The 15,169-nt window shown below is 42.9% G+C and overlaps 1 long non-coding RNA gene across 1 annotated transcript; it reads left to right on the forward strand.

Annotated features, from left to right (window-relative positions):
• The first annotated feature begins 574 nt into the window (after nt 1-574).
• Nucleotides 575-2,262, forward strand: LOC123570056 (uncharacterized). The gene is made up of 2 exons (XR_006694019.2): nt 575-768; nt 1,438-2,262. It is a non-coding gene; the product is annotated as an uncharacterized lncRNA (long non-coding RNA).
• The last annotated feature ends 12,907 nt before the right edge of the window (nt 2,263-15,169 follow it).

Raw genomic sequence — 15,169 nt, forward strand, 5'->3', positions numbered from 1 at the left:
CCTCTGACTGTCCTGACATGCCCTTCTCCTCTTCCCTACTTCCTCCATTCTGCTGCCTGGTTTATCTCTTAGCTTTTCACTTTCCAACCTGGCGTTCTGGCTCCTCCGATCTTCTGCCTGTCCCTGTGATTTTTTCCCCATGCAACAACTCTATTAAAATGACCCTACTTCCTCTATCCAAATTTTGCTTATATTTGCTTACCTCCTTTCTCAGGTCCTCATGACTTCCCCTAGCTACTTTATTGTCCTCTGATCTGATGCTTTTTCCCACATAGGAAAAGCTACTAGCTGAATTCCAGCTTCTAAGCGGTTGCCCACTAACCTCTCGAGACTCAGGAGACCTCACCAGCTGGCTGAGCCTGGAGACCTTGAAATCCAGAGGTGGCTACTGCAGGTTCTTCCCAGGTCGTGCCTGCCATCTTGTGGATATAGATGGTAACCACACCGAGGCTGAGCTCAAAACCCCCTTAAGGATCAAAGGACTTTGTTCCCTTAGTGAAAAACAAAACTACCTTAAATGCTGCCTTTTGCGTCATGCCGTGTCAAAAGGAATTGATCCTGCTTCTGCAGTCCTGAGGGTCTGCTCCATACTGATCCTGATGAAGGCATTTGGGTACCAGTCTCACAACATCTTCTATAAACCCTTCTATCCTGCAGAGCTCTTAGCACCATGCTTTTTATAAGCGCTTAGTAAATGTTCTGGGAAGTTGAGAATTTAAGCTGTTGAAACCATGGACCTATGATTAACTGGGAGATGACATCTTAATTGTAAGTCAAATGCTGCAATCCTTTGCTTACCAGTAAATTAGATTCCAAAAGGCTATTTTTAGATGTATGTGTTTGCGAGAAAGTTAAGCTTGCTGTCTCTTGATGTATTTCCATTAAATAAGAGTGTGAATCAGTCCTTTGAGGTTTTAAAACAAGGCATATTCTCATTTTCCTCATGGACAGTTCTATGAGCAACTTTTTTTTCTTTCTCTTCAGCTCCATTTTCTGCACTTATCCCTTGTCTTGATTGCTCTCTGTTTGCCTCCCTGCCCTTCCCCACCTCCCATCCATAGTACAAATCTTCACCACTCTGCGGCCAGAGGCTGCTCTATGCAGACGGTGTCATTTGGCTCCCTACCCTCTGGCTTCCTGCTGGGTTGGGCCATGAGATGGGAAAACGCCCTCAGGAGATAAGGGGTAAAGAGGTGTTATGGACTAAAAATATGTGTCCCCTCAAAACTCATATGTTCAAGCTGTCACCCCCAGTACGACTGTACTTGGAGTCAGGAAGTAACTTAGGTTAAATGAGGTTATAAGGGCGGGTCCCTAATGCTACGACATTGCTGGCTCTAGGAGAGGAGGACGAGATCTGTCTCTATCCTTCTCCCTGTTTCTCTTTCTGCCTCACTCTCTCTCTTCCTTCCTCCCTCCCTGCCTCACCACACACAGCTCAGAGGAGAGGTCATGTAAGGACAAAGCAACTGTCTGCAAGCCAGGAAGAGAACGCTCCCCAGAGGCTGAGCCCTGCTGGACCTTGATTTTGGACTTCCAGCCCCGGAAATATGAACAAGTAAATTTCTGTTGTTGAAGTCACCCAGTCTGTGGCTTTTTGTTGCAGCAGCCTGAGCCGACTAAGACACGAGGCTGCGTTGTATATTCTTCTCTTCCCTCCCGGGCCCTTCTTTCATGCCTGCAGCTCTGCCTAGTTCCGGTACACCGCTTCCTCCCAGCTTGGAAGGCCTGGAAGAGGAAATTGCTCCCTGCTATCACTCCCTGCTATTAGTCCCAGTGTACCCCAGTCCTTCACGGTTCCCGTAAACCCGTCCACACCTCTGTAAATAGTTCCATCACTGAATAATTTTATTAAACCCTCTGGAGTGTGCCTTCTCTTTCCTTCTGGAACAAGGTCAGCGAATGTTTTCTGTAGAGGGCCAGGGAGTAACTATTTTAGGTTCTGCCTGCCATATGGTCTCTGCTACAATTACTCAACTGCCGTCGTACCACAAAAACAGCCACAGACAATATGTAAATAAATGAGTGTGGCCATGTTCCAATAAGACTTTATTTACAAAAGCAGGTGCCCTGCTGGTTTGGATTCAAGGACCCCGACTGATACACCCACTGACCACTCACTTTGATGCGCAATAGAAGTAGAAGGTGCTTTAAACCAGCAAAACCATCTCAGTTTTGCTAGTTTGCAGCAAAAATGAAATCAAATGTTCTTTCTGTATGCTTAAAATTCAGAAATAAACTCCTAACCTCGTTTCGTGCTAACATTGGGTAAATAACCGTTCAACATTAGTAATGATACTCTGGCTTGATCAAGCCAAGATTGGAAAAGCGTTTTGTTTCGCCAATCACCTCTTTTCATTTCTTGCTATTTTCAATTGATTACATAAGCACAACAGCTTTTTCTTTTGCGTGATTTGCTCTTTGTATAAAGGGCTTAAAGGGGGTGTTTACTTTCATAAAATGTCTTTCTAAAATAGCTCCCTGAATAGTAAACCCAATATGTGATATTATCAGAAAAAATATCCTCCTCTTGAGTGGAAAGAATATCACATTTTCTACCTAGTTCTGCAAATACACGCACATAGCTTGCATATGGTTAATTTGATATATGGATATATATGTGTGTGTGACTTATGGAATCTAATAGATGTAATGTGATTCCATTCTAAGGAAGTAGAAGAGGGAAACGAAGAGCTTTAATGTGCCATAGAACATACTTCACATGTGCCATGTAACACACTTTATGTATATTATCTAAACACCTTACATGTGCCATATAACATGCTTTACATGTGCCATGTAACAGGCTTTATATGTGCCATCTAAAAATACTTCGCACGTACCATATAGCACACTTCACATATGCCATATAACAGGCCTTACATATGCCATATAACACACTTTACAGGTGCCATATAAAATTTCCAATATCCTCTATGTGAAAGGAAATTTGCTAAGCCTTTTTTATGACAAAAAAAAGTCTAAGGTTTTTGGTGTAAAAAAGTTTACTATCAAGGGCTGGACACCGTGGCTCATGCCTGCAATCCCAGCACTTTGGGAGGCCGAGGTGGGTGGATCACGAGATCAGGAGCTCGAGACCAGCCCAGCCAACAGGTGAAACCCTGTCTCTACTAAAAATACAAAAATTAGCCGGGTATGCTGGCAGGTGCCTGTAATCCCACTACTCAGGAGGCTGAGGCAGGAGAATCACTTGAACCTGGGAGGCAGAGGGTGCAGTGAGCTGAGATCACACCATTGCACTCCAGCCTGGGTGACAGAGCAACACTCTGTCTCAAAAAAATTTTTTTTAAAAATTGCAATCAAATAGAGATCACACAATTGCCTGGGCTATCTCTGGAAGTGTGTATCAGAAGGTGAATGATGAGTAAATCTATATAGCTACAGTCATATGGTCTTATGAGTGGTTGAGAAAAACTAATCATGGGGATGATAAAGTTAAAGGATGGAAAAATTAAAGGCTTAGGCGAGCACTTTAGTGACTACATTAGTTTGCTATGGCTGCTGTCATGAATTGCCACAAACTTAGTGACTTAAAGTGACACAAATTTATTGTCATTCAGATCTAGGGGTCAGAGGTACTCAAGTCAAGGTGTTGATAGGGCTGTGTTTCTTCTGGGGCCTCTGCAGGAGAATTTGTCTCTCATCTTTCCTATCTCCTAGAGCCCACCTACATTCTTTGACTTGTGGCCTCTTCTTCCATTTTCAAAGCCAGCAGCAGAGCATCTTCAGATCTCTCTCTCTCTCTCTCATTCATAAACACACACACACACACACACACACACACCCCTCTACTTCTACCATTGCATTTCTTTCTCTGCCTCTGAACCTCCCTCCTGTCTCCCTGTTACATGGACCCATGTGATTACATTCAGCCCACCCAGTTGATCTAGAATAATCCCCCCATCTTAAGATACTTCATCACAACTGCACAGTCGTGTAAGGTATCATAATCACAGATGCTGGGGGTTAGAACTTGCATCTTTGGAGGCCCATTACTCTGCCCACTACAGAGGTTGTTGCAGCAACTCCATTAACAACAGAGACTGACCAATTACACTAGAAACAAGGATGGTGTCTCTTTTGGATAAGGTTTCTATGTCAAAGTGCCACAGACCAAGTGGCTTAAACCACAGGAATGTATTGTCTGACAGTTCTGGAGCTAGAAAGTCTAAAATCAATATGTCAGCAGAATTGGTTTCTTCCATGGGCTGTTAGGGTAGGCTCTGTTCCAGGCCTCTCCTCCTGGCTTATAGATGGCTGTCTTCTCCCTGGATCTCCTTACATCTTCTTCCCTCTACGTGTGTCTGTCTCTGTGTCCAAGTTTCCCCCTTTTCTAAAAACATAGTCATACTGGATTGAAACCCACCATAATAACCTGGTTTTAACTTACCTCTGTAAAGAACATATCTCCAAATAAGGGCACATTGTGAGGTATTTGAGTTCAGGATTTCAACGTATGAATTTGTGGGGGACATAATTCAACCCACAACATGAGGAGAGAAAGAAAGAGGTTTAAAGATTACTTGAAACATATAATCCATGGGTCTTGTGATAGCAGAAGCTGTAAGGACAAAGGAAGGTTGAATGACAGGAGTGATGGTTATGGCATCAAAGGGTAAGAAATGCAGGAAAGTCTGGGGAAATAAGAGGTAGAGATTATGAGATTCAGTCATGTATCTGAGCAAAATGGATGCGTGTGTTTACCCCAAATTCACATATGACAGTATTTGAAGTTAAGGCCTTTGGAAGGTAATTAGGGTGAGATGAGCTCATTAGGGCGGGGCCTTCATGATAGGATTAGTGACTTTATAAGAAAAGGAAGAAAGGTATCTCTTCACGAGCTCGCACTGTCTCTTCACGAGCTCACACCAAGGAAAGGCCATGTGAGGACACTGTGAGAAGGTGGCTATCTGCAAGCCAAGAAAAGAGCCCTCACCACAGCCTGAATCCTTCCAGAACCTTGATCTTGGACTTCCCAGCCTACAGAACTGTGGGAAACAAGTGTCTGTTTAAGCCATGTCGACTCTGGTGCTGTGTGTTACAGCAGCCTGAATTGACTAAGACATACGTATTAAACATTTCAAGTTTGAGATAGCTGTGGAAAGTCCAAATAGAGGAGCAGATGTTTGTAAAAAGGAATTTCAAGTTCAAGAAAGAGATTTGCATGAGACATGATAATTTGAAAATTATAAGTTTATCAGGGATTGAATAAATCAACCAAAGGTATTGTGTGACCACTGAGCAAAAAGCCCAAGGACTTAAGGAGTGAGCCACGGGAGAAGCACCCAGAGTCCGAAGAGGACAGTTGGGGTGAGCAAAAGGACTCAAGAGACAGCAGGGGCACTGAAGGCACAGGGAAGAAATGACCTGGAGAAGTGAAGGGAAGTAAGATCTGCAAAAGGCTTTGGGTTTGGCAATGAGGCCCCTGTAGTGTCTGCTGCAGAACTTTCAATGGAGATTTGTGTCCATCCTAGTCCTGGAAGAAGCATATCCCAAGAAGGAATTAGAAGAGCAAGAAATTTGGGGTGGGACGAAGGATGGGATGATGGGATGAAGGATGAGTCTGACTGGGGGAAGAGCCTCTGCCTGTGACACGGGTGGGACACCTTTGAAGGGAGAGGGAGTGGGAAGGAGGACTGGGCAGGAAGTTCTTCAGTCTGCACTGCAGCTCTAAGAAAGTCTCAGTGAGGCCATTGGGAATGCCCGGAATAAGAGTGCCCACTGCAGGAGTCCCACACCAGGCAGAAATGGCCAGAGTTTAGTGTTCCATGTGGCCCAGCCCTGGACTATGGTATGAGCCCAGGTGTGGCCGCAGTGAGGCAGGTCTTATGGTTGCATCAACAGGAGGTTATCAACTCACTGCATTCCTCACAGAAGGTTCTATCTTGAAAGGAGGTCTGAGCAGGCTATTGTGAGACAAAGTAACAAGCGTATGTAAGAAGCCATGTTTGCTCATTTCCGCTTGCCAGCATCGTTTCACAAAGCCCCTGACTCTGTTACGATGTGCAGCTCTAAGATGATTTGAGGACAAAACAGGATGGAGACCATGGCCCCCACCATGTCTCTTGCCTGAATCACTAAATTCCTTAGAAAATAAATGACTCTAATTATTTCCTTTACCTACACGTATGATAATGTCTGGCAGGGTTAGTGATTATACCTCTGTGATCTATAACAAATTGTACTCTCACACTCAAACTTTGCTGTGATTCCTCATCAATGTAACTTCTGAAAAGGATTGATAGGATTTTGCACATACTAAACCCTCGCAAACTGTATATAAACAGTAAGCTGAAACACTTTTTGGACTAGTTTGATACAACTTCTCTAAATGGCTGCTCCCAGGCTATCGTCCTCAGTAAGACTTCTGAATAAAACTAACTTTCATTATTTAAAAGCTTGATATGTTTCTTTAGTTGGCAGTAGTGTCATGGCTGACAAAATTGGGTTTGGGGGTGATATGGGAAAGGATGAAATGGCGACTGTGAATCCATATGACTCTAGATCCTTGCACAACTAACCTCTTGAAAAGCTGAGGACCAAGAGAGTTGTGAGAAGTCTTCTAAGTAGAAACCTCCCCAGAACCAGCTGATGCTACTAAATTCTACAGTTAATAGAGGCCAGCAAGCGAGGTCTCTGTATGTCTGAATAGGGCAAAAGCAAGTCTAATACCTCTGTACTCTGGGGATTAATTTGTTTCAAGTGAGGCTGACAGACTTGATTCTGCATTCTCAGGTGACAGTGTCTATTGTTGTTGGCTTCAAGATCATAATGTCCAAGATTCTGCTCAACCAGATTGGGAAAAATAACTCTCTTGCAAGACGCCATAATTCCCGGGTGCTTCTGAAGCCTTAAATAGGAAGGAATATTCAGGTGGTGCCATAAGAACATTGCTATGCAGGCTGTGAGAATAAAAATATGATGTTTCGCAATGTGCTGGTGGTTAAAGAGGATTAGATTTAGTTGAGGAATTTAGCTTTCATCTTTATATAGTTTGGATATTTGTCCTCACCCCCAAATCTCATGTTGAAATGTAATCCCCAGTGTTGGAGGTGGGGCCTGGTGGGAGGTGATTGGATCATGGGAGTGGATTTCTCAGGAATGGTTTGGCACCATCCAACTGGGGCTGTCCTTGTAATAGTGAGTTCTCATGACATCTGGATGTGTAAAGTGTGTGGCACTTCCCCTTGCTCACTCTCTCTTGCTCTTGCTTTCATTGTGAGATGCCTATTCCCTCTTCACCTTTTGCCATAAGTAAAAGCTTCCTCAGGCCTCCTCAGAAGCTGAGCAGATGCTGGTACCATGCATCCTGTACAGCCTGCAGAACCAGGAGCCAATTAAACTTATTTTCTTTATAAATCACCCAGTATCAGGTATTCCTTTATAGCAACTCAAGAACAGACTAACACACACTCTGTGGTAGATAATACAGCCACACTGTAAAGTTCTTACTTTACATATTTATCACAACTCATAGCTAGTTCTGGTCTGACACAGAGATAGGCACACCTCTCTGGTCCCAATGAATCCCTCAGAGGATTCTGGGAACAAGGACTGCTCAGTCTACAGCTGATCCTTAAGTCCAGAGAATGCATTGAGTTGTAACTGTAAAGGAATAGCTTCTGAGCAGAGATAGAAAGATTATCCCTTTAGAGATACTAGGAATATTCTCACTAAGGACATCAATTGCTTTCTAAGTGGTGGTATTGCATCATGGCTAAGAGCTCAGATTCTGGACACCAGGAGGGCTCAAATTTTGTCTCCCTAATTTACTTGCGCTATGCCCTTGGGAAAATTATTTAACTCTCTGTGTTTAATTTCCTTACCTATAAAATCAATCTAATATATGTAAAATGAGTACTTGGTATATAATTAATAATAAAATGTCACTTGCTTTTACTATTATTTTTACCCATTTTAAACATCTCTTGAGGGATGAAATTTAAAATAGATATTCATATTGGCTTGCATTTGCATGAAGAAACTCTAGAGATATAAATAACAGACTCATAAAAGTGGTCACCTGTGGGAGTGGGAAGTGGAGGATGAGAACTGATTGAAAGCAAGAATTCTCCATGAGTATGTTTCCAGGCTGGGGGGGGAAAGCACTTAAAAACTGTAAACTTCTTTAGAACACCTCATAAATGTGCAGTTAAAATTGTCCCTCCCTAAAAGAAAATCGGAATAGACTTTTCTTGGCACATTCCAGTCTATGAGTATTTAAGCACCTCTCTTCGCCTTTCCTCTTCCTCCACTTTCCTTTCATTTTCTGTTCCTCTGCCTCGTTTTCTTCTCTCACTGTTCCAAAAAATAGGTCAAAATCAAGACTTATTGATCCTGAGCTAGATACTTGTACTAACTCTAGATTTCTGTCTTTAAATTGCTTCTTTCTTGTCTTCCTTAATGAGGTACAGTAAGATGGTCCTGGGACTGCCCCTTGTTGGTGACAGGCAGCTTGCACACTAATGGCTCCCATTACAGGCATCTGTTAAGTACTTACCTCCTTCAATCCTCACATCAGTCCTGAGGTAGTTAGTGATGAGAAAACCAAGTCACAGGCAGTTCAACACTTCAAAGCCACTTAGTGACTGAGCCAGCATCAGGAACCAGCCTGGCTCCCGAGCCCTAACCAATGGCTCTGTGTTGCCTCAGCTTGGCTTTCAGCGTTGGGTATAGGGCTCTTTCCTCACTTACTTGCCTTGGTCACCTTTCCTCACTATCAGAGGTATAAAATCTATGGTTCAGTGTGGAGGCTAAAGCAACTCTATCTTGGATGCTAACCCACCATGTTGCCTTCTAATTGATTCCTGTTCTGGTAATGCCTCTAAGATATCCACTTTATCTACTGTTACCATAAATCCTGCCTTTAGGTCAAAACAACCTTGACCATAAATCTTGTCTCTAGGCAGAGTCACATAGCATTCTTGCCTTTCCCAGAGGGGTCGACTTAATTGTCCTACATATTTCTTCCCTCTGGTGTATACACTCTGGAACTGAGGAATGATGGCACAGGGATCCGCCATCTTGTCTTACTGCTGTGAGGCATGGCTTCTGTTAGTAAGACCCTATGAAATGTTTCTGTCTGAGAAACTGGATGTACCAAGTTCTTTCTTTGGCCTCTTGTTTCCTTGGCCTTTGGGAGTAGGTTTGCATAGATCCTGATCACTGCAGAACATTCAGCATAAGGGAGTAGGTCCTGGAGGCCCATGGTTTGTTTTTGGTGAGAACCTTGTGTCAACCTTTCATCTGGATGTCTTCCCTCTCCACAGGGTCCCTCCTGGGTCTTCAGGAAATGGCATCGGGTATGGGACAACAGCTTTGTATAATAAAAACAAATATTGCTTGGAAATTCCCTCTGCTCCTTATCCTCAGGGACCTGTGGTCCAGGCTCCTGAGCTTCCAGTTTCCAGCACATTATCTCTTGTCCTCTGACACTACTGACAAAAGGATATCGTCTAGGTGACAATATTAGACTTGCGTAACACACTAAGGTAAAGACACCAAATAGAAACGTTGACCTTGAATTTCCCCCCACCATCTGCTTCCATTAAATTTAGATTTCCAGATTGAAAGGGGTAAGGAACCCCGAAAGGATGTGGCTCTGGTCTTCCTCTTTCTGTGTGGCATGCACTATTGCAGCCCTAACCACATCGCCCAAGTGCTTACATTTCCACGTGTGCTCAACTGCCTTTGAACTGCAATCTTTGCCTGAGGGCAAAATTGAGGGACTCTTCATCCCTGGGAGCAGCCACCATGGAATAGTCTGATGGATGATGAGATCATTCTGAGGCACACAATCTCTTTCCCAGAGGCCCCAGCAGAATTAAGCTCCATTTGCTCACAGTTGGAACTTGTTTGATTGAAGCTTTTATCAGCTTCCTTCTCTTCCCTGTCTACATTCTCCACTGCCCTACTGCTGTTTACTGAAATCACCTCCCAAACAAAAAAACATGCAATCAAATCCTTATCTCATGGGCTGCTTCTGGGGAAACACTAACTAAGACACTCTTTCTGTGTCAAGCAGACTCAAAATAGCTGTTACCAGCTGTAGCATCTGCCCTATCCAATCCCCAGGTAACGGACATGATGCACCTAGCCCATGGCTAATGTGTAGCTGGTGCTCAATAAATGTAGTTGGATCTGAATTGGCATGCACACTGCATTCCTCTGCAAAACCGAATTACCTAGGCAATTCTTGAAGAGTGAAACAGTTTTCATTTTCAGGCATTAGAGGTAACCACAAAAAGGAACACAGGTAATTTTAAAAACTCAGATAAGTCCTGGAATGTTCCATGGTGCCTTGACAAGTAGAAAAGGGATCAAACACATTAGATCACCTGCCTGGCCAGTCTTTGAAACAATGAGACAAAAAAGGAACCTCATTACATGTCAAGCTTGGGTGATTAGATTAGATTTTCCATATCTGACTCTCCGGGCTACATTTGAGCAAGCTCACAAAATGCAGGTGAGGCTTAAAGCAGGTCGTCGTTGTCATGCCATGCCTGGTTGGATTTGTTCATGCTAACAAGGCTGAATGAGCTACTAACTTCAGCATCAGGGGTGGTAACTCTGTCTTAGCACTTCACGATCCAAATAAAATAATTCATAGAGATTTCAGTTTAGAGAACAGTGAACAGTTAACTAACAGACAGCTTAGCTAGTCTGAACGGTTGAGTCTCCTTAAGAAATTCTGCAAAGCATGGATTCAGAACTTAAGAGAGACAGAATAAAGCAGCACAATGAATCAAGAGCAATCTGGTGTCTTTTTGAAGGAGGAGAAGACAATGGGAAATAGCATTTTTTAAATTCTACATCATTGGATTTCAACTGACCATGAATCATTCCATCCCACATTTATGCAGTTCTGTAGACTTTCAAGGCACTCTTGAGTCCATTATCATGCTTATTCTGACATCTGTTCTCTGCTGGTCACATCTGAATCATGCATTTGCTGGCTGAGAACACTCAGCCTCTGTGCAGTTGAATGACTCCTCATTCACATGGAACATAAATAGTAACCCCAATTCTGCACCCCAACTTGTGTTTTCATTTGCCTTTTGTATGTGGATGAAAAAGGTGATGTTAAAACACATGTAGTAGAAAGAAGGCTTTTTATCCAAATTTTAGATGGGAGGGAAAGGAAGGATAGTGGCAAGAAAATGGTGTAGTTTTTTAACAGCGTAGACTTCAGCTTCTGCTGCATACCAAGCATGCTCGTCATGAGCCAGCAGTTTCCTCCTCCATCCTCTGTTCCCAGCCTCTACCTGCCTGATCCGGCTTTGGATGCTCCAATCTCCTTCACCACCCCCACTCCCAGGGCCCACATTATAGCCTTTTGACCTCCCTGATCAGCCTCTTTGACATGACCAAGGTGGCCTCGACTGCCTGGTCCCACCCCCAGGCCCTGGCTTGTATCAGTCCCCAGCCTAGATCTCTTCTATCAGCCATTCCTGCTCTGGGGACACTGTTTCTCCCACTCCACTCTTGCTGCCACTTGGGATCTTATTTCTCACCTGGATGACTCCAGTGGACTCTAGCTTTCAGGCTGTCTCCCCACATACTACTGCCATAGAATGCTTACCAAAGGGAAATGTGTTGACTGAATGGTTGCTCTATCCCAGGAACTTTAGTATGTTTCACTTTTGTAATGACACTATAAGTTCATTTTTGTATTCCTATTTGTTGAAACTTTTTATTGACAGAAAAGTGCATATATTACATTCTAATGGTGAAGCTTGGCAAAATTTCACAAATGAAACACAAAATATTCCACAGTCACATAAAAGCAAAACAAAACAAATAGACAAATAAAGAAAAAACAGAGACAGCCTGAAAGCATGACTGTTGGGCCATATGTTATGCAGGTATCTGGCTTTAGTGGATATTGTCAGTTTTGCAAAGTAGCTATACCAACTTACACTACCATCAGCTGTGTGTGGTGGTTCCAGTTGTTCTACACTTACCACTTGGTATTTTCCATTTAACCATTCTGGTGAGTGGGTAGTGATTAATACCACCTTAAAGTAAGAAAAATTAAATTCAGGGGGATAAACTGTCTTGTTCCCAGATGCCAGCAAAGGAAGCACTTAAATGAGTTCTGTCTACTCAAAACACCCATGGCTCCTTTGCAGTAGTGTTCTGTTTTTTTGTTCCCTAATATTTTTATCAACACTCTATTTTTTCCATAGATAATTATACCTTTGCTTTTAAAAGCTGTCACAAATAATTAAAATGTTTGGGCTGAATTAAACACCATAGCTCAGTTAATAACATGGGCTTTATTTAGGACCAGACAAGTCTGAGTTCAAGCCCTAACGTCAACCTTACTAACTATAGTTCTCTAGGCTTCAATTTCTTCACCTCTAAAGATGAGAATGAGGGTAGAATCTAGCTCTTGAAGATGTGATGAGGACTAAATAAGACGATACGTGTAAAGTGCTCAGCACAGCACCTCCACGCAATGATTATTCAACAAATTAGTAACAAAAGAGAGATCTCGTGTTTAAATACTTTTAAATATTGAAGTTTTATATATTTAGGCAAATACAGTGAGTTGAGTACAATTAGAATAACTTTGATTCTAACTAAGGTGCTGAGAGTCTTCATTTTCATGAATATAAAAATTAATGCTCAAGTCTGGGCAACATAGCGAGACCCCGTCTCTACAAAAATAAAAACAAGCCCAGCGTAGTGGGGGCAACCTGGCAGACCCAGCTACTCAGGAGGCTGAGGCAAGAGGATCACTTGACCTCAGGAAGTCAAAGCTGCAGTGAACTAGGATCACAGCACAACACTCCAGGCTGAGTGACAGATCCAGACTCTGTCTCTAAAATAAAAATAAAACCAAAAAAAATTTGGTGTTCATTAGTGATAAGTGTGTAACTTAGCAACAGACTCCACTTGCTATGCTATTGATCCCTCCCTCTGGTATAGCGGTGGATTTTCACTCACCACTTGCAAAATGATCAAACATCATGAGTTCTCAGAATCTATTTTAACAAGGGGAGGGGGGTTTTATCAGGATTTGCTGGCCATTTCAGGGCAAGCCCCCTTTGTGTGAGTCTTGGTAAGAGGCTTCCTCTGCTGAAGAAGGCCCAGTTTCTCCTTCCCTACCATTGGGTGACATGTGAGCTAGGCTAGTCCAATCACAGGTTCGTCCAGGGCTTGCTTCTGGAGAGGGTGATAAAAAGTGTGAATTCGTGGCATCTCTGAAAGTCTCTGAAAGCAGGGCTGGGAGGGCACAGCATTGGAGAGGGCAGTAAACAATTACTTGGCCAGACTCCAGGCCCCTGCCATCCAGAACCCTTGTGCCTGCCCATTCAGAACTGCCTCACCATCCTTTTGTTGATGTAAAGAAGAAATTTTTCATCTGCTTAATTTGGCCATATTTGGCTTACCTTGTATTCAACCAAGAACCCAAGGGACACAACAAGTTTCACTATATTTTATTGCTCCAATATCAGCCTAAATCTTTCTCTGATAGTTTGAGAAGTCCAAAAGATTATGAATTTCTGTTTCTATGAAAGGCTGTTTGAGGAAAATAAGTTCCTAACAGCCCGGGAATGGGAAGCCATAAAGAGGAGATGCTCTGGAAACATTAATCTGCTACTCTGACTTTGAAAGTCTTAGATTTGCAGGGTTATACTGAGATTTTTCTGGTTTATTTTTTGTTCTTATTTATCACTTTGGTAACTTGAGCGCAAGCATGTAGAATGAAGTTGTAACATATATCTCAGGGGTTAAGGAGCTGTTCCATTTTCAGATATCCTATCCTAAAAGAAATCACATATTGTGTCAGTGTTTTTGGTTCAGAAAATACAGGCAGAGTATAAAGCCATCCAAAAACACCCACAGGTGATAGTATGTCATGGGCAAAGGGAGCTTCGTTGAGTATCACAAATAATTACTTGATTAGAGCCGTATTGAGCACTGCCTAGACACTGATATAAATGTAGATTCAGCACTCAGTTATATATATGTGTGATTATTTTATATGTAATTATACACACATACATACACATACATACATATATATATTGAGAGCCAACAGTTTTTCAGTATGCATTGTGCATAAGGCACTGTTCTGTTTACTATACATGGACTCATCTCATTTTCTCCTCACAACATTCCAAGAAGGTAAGCAATATTATAATTTTATCCTATTTTACAACTGAGGAAACCAAATCTTAAAGAAGTTAGTAACTTGCCCAGATCACCACACAGCCAATCCATATGTGATAGAGGATGTATTTCAAGAACCTGCACTTTTGACCAATGACCACTTTCTCCTGCCTTTCATCTGACACTCTCTCTCTCCTCCTCCTCCTCCTCTTCCTCCTCCTCCTCCTCCTCTCCCACTATCCCCACAGCCAGCCCTGCTACAAGGCCAAGGACTCTGAGGAAAACGTAACACAGTCATGAGGGTAACAACTGAAGGCCATGGAGTGCCCGCCCCAGCCTAATGGAGTGAAAATCAGGAGAAACTATGGTTCCTGGGCTCCTGTGGCCTAGTGGGTTCCTCACTCCATGTAGGCAGAAATGGCCCCCTAATTTGGGGGGTACCTTTGAGGGAGCCTCAGGGAACAGCAGCACCCAGAGACACCCTAAGCTCATGTGTATTCTCTGCATCCTCATGTGCCAGAGGCTTAATCAGGACCCTCCAGAGAAAACAGTCTTAACCCAAATCCTAAGTGTCATCTCAGCTCCCTCCACCTGGGCCAGATTCTGTGTTCCAGCTAAGTTTCCACTGGTTTGGCTCTCTGCCTCTATGCAGTGACCACTCACATGGGTCCCCTGAAAGCAACTGGATTTATAGAAATGATGCTCTGGAAGCCAAGAGGTGCCAGTAAACAAAACTAATGATAGCAGCAACAACAACCATAACAACGATAATAATAACCAATAATTTATCAGACAAATTTCACAGATTATGTCATCCAATCTTCCCAATAACCTATTCTAATGGAATTCTCATTTCACACGTGAGGAAACATGTTCAGCAAGATTCGATACTTTGCCCATAATCTCACAGCTAGTAAATTGTAGAGCTGCCATTTAAATCTGACTTGACTGGCTCCAACTACCTTCTTTCACCACTAATGACACCATTAACTAGGCATAGGCCAGGGCAGTTTCGCCTTAACCGCTC

Source organism: Macaca fascicularis, chromosome 18 (assembly GCF_037993035.2).
Source record: "Macaca fascicularis isolate 582-1 chromosome 18, T2T-MFA8v1.1".
NCBI lineage: Eukaryota > Metazoa > Chordata > Mammalia > Primates > Cercopithecidae > Macaca > Macaca fascicularis.